Here is a 6,638-nt window from a genome sequence, read left to right as displayed (position 1 = left end):
CCTGGTAATATGACTGGTAAATAGAATGAATATAACCTCTAACCCTGGTAAATAGAATGAATACAACATCTAACCCTGGTAATATGACTGGTAAATAGAATGAACAGAACCTCTAACCCTGGTAAATAGAATGAATAGAACCTCTAACCCTGGTAAATAGAATGAATAGAACCTCTAACCCTGGTAATATGACTGGTAAATAGAATGAACAGAACCTCTAACCCTGGTAAATAGAATGAATAGAACCTGTAACCCTGGTAATATGACTGGTAAATAGAATGAATAGAACCTCTAACCCTGGTAATATGACTGGTAAGTATAATGAATAGAACCTCTAACCCTGGTAATATGACTGGTAAATAGAATGAATAGAACCTCTAACCCTGGTAATATGACTGGTAAATAGAATGAATAGAACCTCTAACCCTGGTAATATGACTGGTAAGTATAATGAATAGAACCTCTAACCCTGGTAATATGACTGGTAAATAGAATGAATAGAACCTCTAACCCTGGTAAATAGAATGAATAGAACCTCTAACCCTGGTAATATGACTGGTAAATAGAATGAATATAACCTCTAACCCTGGTAAATAGAATGAATAGAACCTCTAACCCTGGTAATATGATTGGTAAATAGAATGAATAGAACCTCTAACCCTGGTAAATAGAATGAACAGAACCTCTAAACCTGGTAAATAGAATGAATAGAACCTCTAACCCTGGTAATATGACTGGTAAATAGAATGAATAGAACCTCTAACCCTGGTAATATGACTGGTAAATAGAATGAATAGAACCTCTAACCCTGGTAATATGACTGGTAAATAGAATGAATAGAACCTCTAACCGTGGTAAATAGAATGAATAGAACCTCTAACCCTGGTAATATGACTGGTAAATAGAATGAATAGAACCTCTAACCCTGGTAAATAGAATGAATAGAACCTCTAACCCTGGTAATATCACTGGTAAATAGAATGAATAGAACCTCTAACCCTGGTAAATAGAGTGAACAGAACCTCTAACCCTGGTAAATAGAATGAATAGAACCTCTAACCCTGGTAATATGACTGGTAAATAGAATGAATAGAACCTCTAACCCTGGTAAATAGAATGAATAGAACCTCTAACCCTGGTAAATAGAATGCATAGAACCTCTAACCCTGGTAATATGACTGGTAAATAGAATGAATAGAACCTCTAACCCTGGTAAATAGAATGAACAGAACATCTAACCCTGGTAAATAGAATGAATAGAACCTCTAACCCTGTTAATAGGACTGGTAAATATAATGAATAGAACCTGTAACCCTGGTAATATGACTGGCAAATATAATGAATAGAACCTGTAACCCTGGTAATATGACTGGTAAATAGAATGAATAGAACCTGTAACCCTGGTAATATGATTGGTAAATAGAATGAATAGAACCTCTAACCCTGGTAAATAGAATGAACAGAACCTCTAAACCTGGTAAATAGAATGAATAGAACCTCTAACCCTGGTAATATGACTGGTAAATAGAATGAATAGAACCTCTAACCCTGGTAATATGACTGGTAAATAGAATGAATAGAACCTCTAACCCTGGTAATATGACTGGTAAATAGAATGAATAGAACCTCTAACCGTGGTAAATAGAATGAATAGAACCTCTAACCCTGGTAATATGACTGGTAAATAGAATGAATAGAACCTCTAACCCTGGTAAATAGAATGAATTGAACCTCTAACCCTGGTAATATCACTGGTAAATAGAATGAATAGAACCTCTAACCCTGGTAAATAGAGTGACCAGAACCTCTAACCCTGGTAAATAGAATGAATAGAACCTCTAACCCTGGTAATATGACTGGTAAATAGAATGAATAGAACCTCTAACCCTGGTAAATAGAATGAATAGAACCTCTAACCCTGGTAAATAGAATGCATAGAACCTCTAACCCTGGTAAATAGAATGAACAGAACATCTAACCCTGGTAAATAGAATGAATAGAACCTCCAACCCTGTTAATAGGACTGGTAAATATAATGAATAGAACCTGTAACCCTGGTAATATGACTGGCAAATATAATGAATAGAACCTGTAACCCTGGTAATATGACTGGTAAATAGAATGAATAGAACCTGTAACCCTGGTAATATGACTGGTAAATAGAATGAATAGAACCTCTAACCCTGGTAATATGACTGGTAAATAGAATGAATAGAACCTGTAACCCTGGTAATATGACTGGTAAATAGAATGAATAGAACCTGTAACCCTGGTAATATGACTGGTAAATAGAATGAATAGAACCTCTAACCCTGGTAAATAGAATGAATAGAACCTCTAACCCTGGTAATATGACTGGTAAATAGAATGAATAGAACCTGTAACCCTGGTAATATGACTGGTAAATAGAATGAATAGAACCTGTAACCCTGGTAATATGACTGGTAAATAGAATGAATAGAACCTGTAACCCTGGTAATATGACTGGTAAATAGAATAAACAGAACCTCTAACCCTGGTAAATAGAATGAATAGAAACTCTAACCCTGGTAAATCGAATGAATAGAACCTCTAACCCTGGTAAATAGAATGAATAGAACCTCTAACCCTGAAATAGAATGCATAGAACCTCTAACCCTGGTAATATGACTGGTAAATAGAATGAATAGAACCTCTAACCCTGGTAATATGACTGGTAAATAGAATGAATAGAACCTCTAACCCTGGTAAATAGAACGAACAGAACCTCTAACCCTGGTAAATAGAATGAATAGAACCTCCAACCCTGGTAATATGACTGGTAAATATAATGAATAGAACCTCTAACCCTGGTAAATAGAATGAATATAACCTCTAACCCTGGTAATATGACTGGTAAATATAATGAATAGAACCTCTAACCCTGGTAATATGACTGGTAAATAGAATGAATAGAACCTCTAACCCTGGTAAATAGAATGAATAGAACCTCTAACCCTGGTAAATAGAATGCATAGAACCTCTAACCCTGGTAATATGACTGGTAAATAGAATGAATAGAACCTCTAACCCTGGTAAATAGAATGAACAGAACATCTAACCCTGGTAAATAGAATGAATAGAACCTCTAACCCTGTTAATAGGACTGGTAAATATAATGAATAGAACCTGTAACCCTGGTAATATGACTGGCAAATATAATGAATAGAACCTGTAACCCTGGTAATATGACTGGTAAATAGAATGAATAGAACCTGTAACCCTGGTAATATGATTGGTAAATAGAATGAATAGAACCTCTAACCCTGGTAAATAGAATGAACAGAACCTCTAAACCTGGTAAATAGAATGAATAGAACCTCTAACCCTGGTAATATGACTGGTAAATAGAATGAATAGAACCTCTAACCCTGGTAATATGACTGGTAAATAGAATGAATAGAACCTCTAACCCTGGTAATATGACTGGTAAATAGAATGAATAGAACCTCTAACCGTGGTAAATAGAATGAATAGAACCTCTAACCCTGGTAATATGACTGGTAAATAGAATGAATAGAACCTCTAACCCTGGTAAATAGAATGAATTGAACCTCTAACCCTGGTAATATCACTGGTAAATAGAATGAATAGAACCTCTAACCCTGGTAAATAGAGTGACCAGAACCTCTAACCCTGGTAAATAGAATGAATAGAACCTCTAACCCTGGTAATATGACTGGTAAATAGAATGAATAGAACCTCTAACCCTGGTAAATAGAATGAATAGAACCTCTAACCCTGGTAAATAGAATGCATAGAACCTCTAACCCTGGTAAATAGAATGAACAGAACATCTAACCCTGGTAAATAGAATGAATAGAACCTCCAACCCTGTTAATAGGACTGGTAAATATAATGAATAGAACCTGTAACCCTGGTAATATGACTGGCAAATATAATGAATAGAACCTGTAACCCTGGTAATATGACTGGTAAATAGAATGAATAGAACCTGTAACCCTGGTAATATGACTGGTAAATAGAATGAATAGAACCTCTAACCCTGGTAATATGACTGGTAAATATAATGAATAGAACCTGTAACCCTGGTAATATGACTGGTAAATAGAATGAATAGAACCTGTAACCCTGGTAATATGACTGGTAAATAGAATGAACAGAACCTCTAACCCTGGTAAATAGAATGAATAGAACCTCTAACCCTGGTAATATGACTGGTAAATAGAATGAACAGAACCTGTAACCCTGGTAATATGACTGGTAAATAGAATGAATAGAACCTGTAACCCTGGTAATATGACTGGTAAATAGAATGAATAGAACCTGTAACCCTGGTAATATGACTGGTAAATAGAATAAACAGAACCTCTAACCCTGGTAAATAGAATGAATAGAAACTCTAACCCTGGTAAATCGAATGAATAGAACCTCTAACCCTGGTAAATAGAATGAATAGAACCTCTAACCCTGGTAAATAGAATGCATAGAACCTCTAACCCTGGTAATATGACTGGTAAATAGAATGAATAGAACCTCTAACCCTGGTAATATGACTGGTAAATAGAATGAATAGAACCTCTAACCCTGGTAAATAGAACGAACAGAACCTCTAACCCCGGTAAATAGAATGAATAGAACCTCCAACCCTGGTAATATGACTGGTAAATATAATGAATAGAACCTCTAACCCTGGTAAATAGAATGAATATAACCTCTAACCCTGGTAATATGACTGGTAAATATAATGAATAGAACCTCTAACCCTGGTAATATGACTGGTAAATAGAATGAATAGAACCTCTAACCCTGGTAAATAGAATGAATAGAACAGTCTGTAATGATTGATGTATTGTAACAGTCTAATGATTGATGTATTGTAACAGTCTAATGATTGATGTATTGTAACAGTCTAATGATTGATGTATTGTAACAGTCTAATGATTGATGTATTGTAACAGTCTGTAATGATTGATGTATTGTAACAGTCTAATGATTGATGTATTGTGTCTAATGATTGATGTATTGTAACAGTCTAATGATTGTTGTATTGTAACAGTCTAATGATTGATGTATTGTAACAGTCTAATGATTGATGTATTGTAACAGTCTAATGATTGATGTATTGTAACAGTCTAATGATTGATGTATTGTAACAGTCTGTAATGATTGATGTATTGTAACAGTCTAATGATTGATGTATTGTAACAGTCTGTAATGATTGATGTATTGTAACAGTCTAATGATTGATGTATTGTAACAGTCTGTAATGATTGATGTATTGTAACAGTCTAATGATTGATGTATTGTAACAGTCTAATGATTGATGTATTGTAACAGTCTAATGATTGATGTATTGTAACAGTCTGTAATGATTGATGTATTGTAACAGTCTGTAATGATTGATGTATTGTAACAGTCTGTAATGATTGATGTATTGTAACAGTCTAATGATTGATGTATTGTAACAGTCTAATGATTGATGTATTGTAACAGTCTAATGATTGTTGTATTGTAACAGTCTAATGATTGATGTATTGTAACAGTCTGTAATGATTGAACAGAATTGTAACAGTCTGGTAATGATTGATGTATTGTAACAGTCTAATGATTGATGTATTGTAACAGTCTAATGATTGATGTATTGTAACAGTCTAATGATTGATGTATTGTAACAGTCTGTAATGATTGATGTATTGTAACAGTCTAATGATTGATGTATTGTAACAGTCTAATGATTGATGTATTGTAACAGTCTAATGATTGATGTATTGTAACAGTCTAATGATTGATGTATTGTAACAGTCTGTAATGATTGATGTATTGTAACAGTCTAATGATTGATGTATTGTAACAGTCTAATGATTGATGTATTGTAACAGTCTGTAATGATTGATGTATTGTAACAGTCTGTAATGATTGATGTTTTGTAACAGTCTAATGATTGATGTATTGTAACAGTCTGTAATGATTGATGTATTGTAACAGTCTAATGATTGATGTATTGTAACAGTCTAATGATTGATGTATTGTAACAGTCTAATGATTGATGTGTTGTAACAAACAGTCTGTAATGATTGATGTATTGTAACAGTCTGTAATGATTGATGTATTGTAACAGTCTAATGATTGATGTATTGTAACAGTCTAATGATTGATGTATTGTAACAGTCTAATGATTGATGTATTGTAACAGTCTGTAATGATTGATGTATTGTAACAGTCTAATGATTGATGTATTGTAACAGTCTGATTGAATGAACAGTTGATGTGTATTGTAACAGTCTAATGATTGATGTATTGTAACAGTCTAATGATTGATGTATTGTAACAGTCTGTAATGATTGATGTATTGTAACAGTCTAATGATTGATGTATTGTAACAGTCTAATGATTGATGTATTGTAACAGTCTAATGATTGATGTATTGTAACAGTCTAATGATTGATGTATTGTAACAGTCTGTAATGATTGATGTATTGTAACAGTCTAATGATTGATGTATTGTAACAGTCTGTAATGATTGATGTATTGTAACAGTCTAATGATTGATGTATTGTAACAGTCTAATGATTGATGTATTGTAACAGTCTAATGATTGATGTATTGTAACAGTCTGTAATGATTGATGTATTGTAACAGTCTAATGATTGATGTAT

General features: G+C 33.5%; 1 long non-coding RNA gene across 2 annotated transcripts; it reads right to left on the bottom strand.

The window, feature by feature from the left end:
• Positions 1-214: 214 nt before the first annotated feature.
• LOC127909181 (uncharacterized) lies at positions 215-3,766 on the bottom strand. Of its 2 annotated transcripts, none has more exons than XR_008070066.1 (4): positions 3,678-3,766; positions 2,336-2,421; positions 462-609; positions 215-289 (listed from the first exon to the last, which is right to left on the bottom strand). It is a non-coding gene; the product is annotated as an uncharacterized LOC127909181 (long non-coding RNA). The 2 variants fall into 2 exon arrangements; XR_008070065.1 differs by lacking the exon at positions 3,678-3,766 and adding an exon at positions 2,895-2,983.
• Between the last annotated feature and the right edge of the window lie 2,872 nt (positions 3,767-6,638).

This window comes from Oncorhynchus keta, chromosome 19, assembly GCF_023373465.1.
Source record: "Oncorhynchus keta strain PuntledgeMale-10-30-2019 chromosome 19, Oket_V2, whole genome shotgun sequence".
Classification (NCBI taxonomy): Eukaryota; Metazoa; Chordata; class Actinopteri; order Salmoniformes; family Salmonidae; genus Oncorhynchus; species Oncorhynchus keta.
The sequence above is the reverse complement of the archived record's forward strand: the minus strand, read 5'-3'. Positions and strand labels throughout refer to the sequence as shown.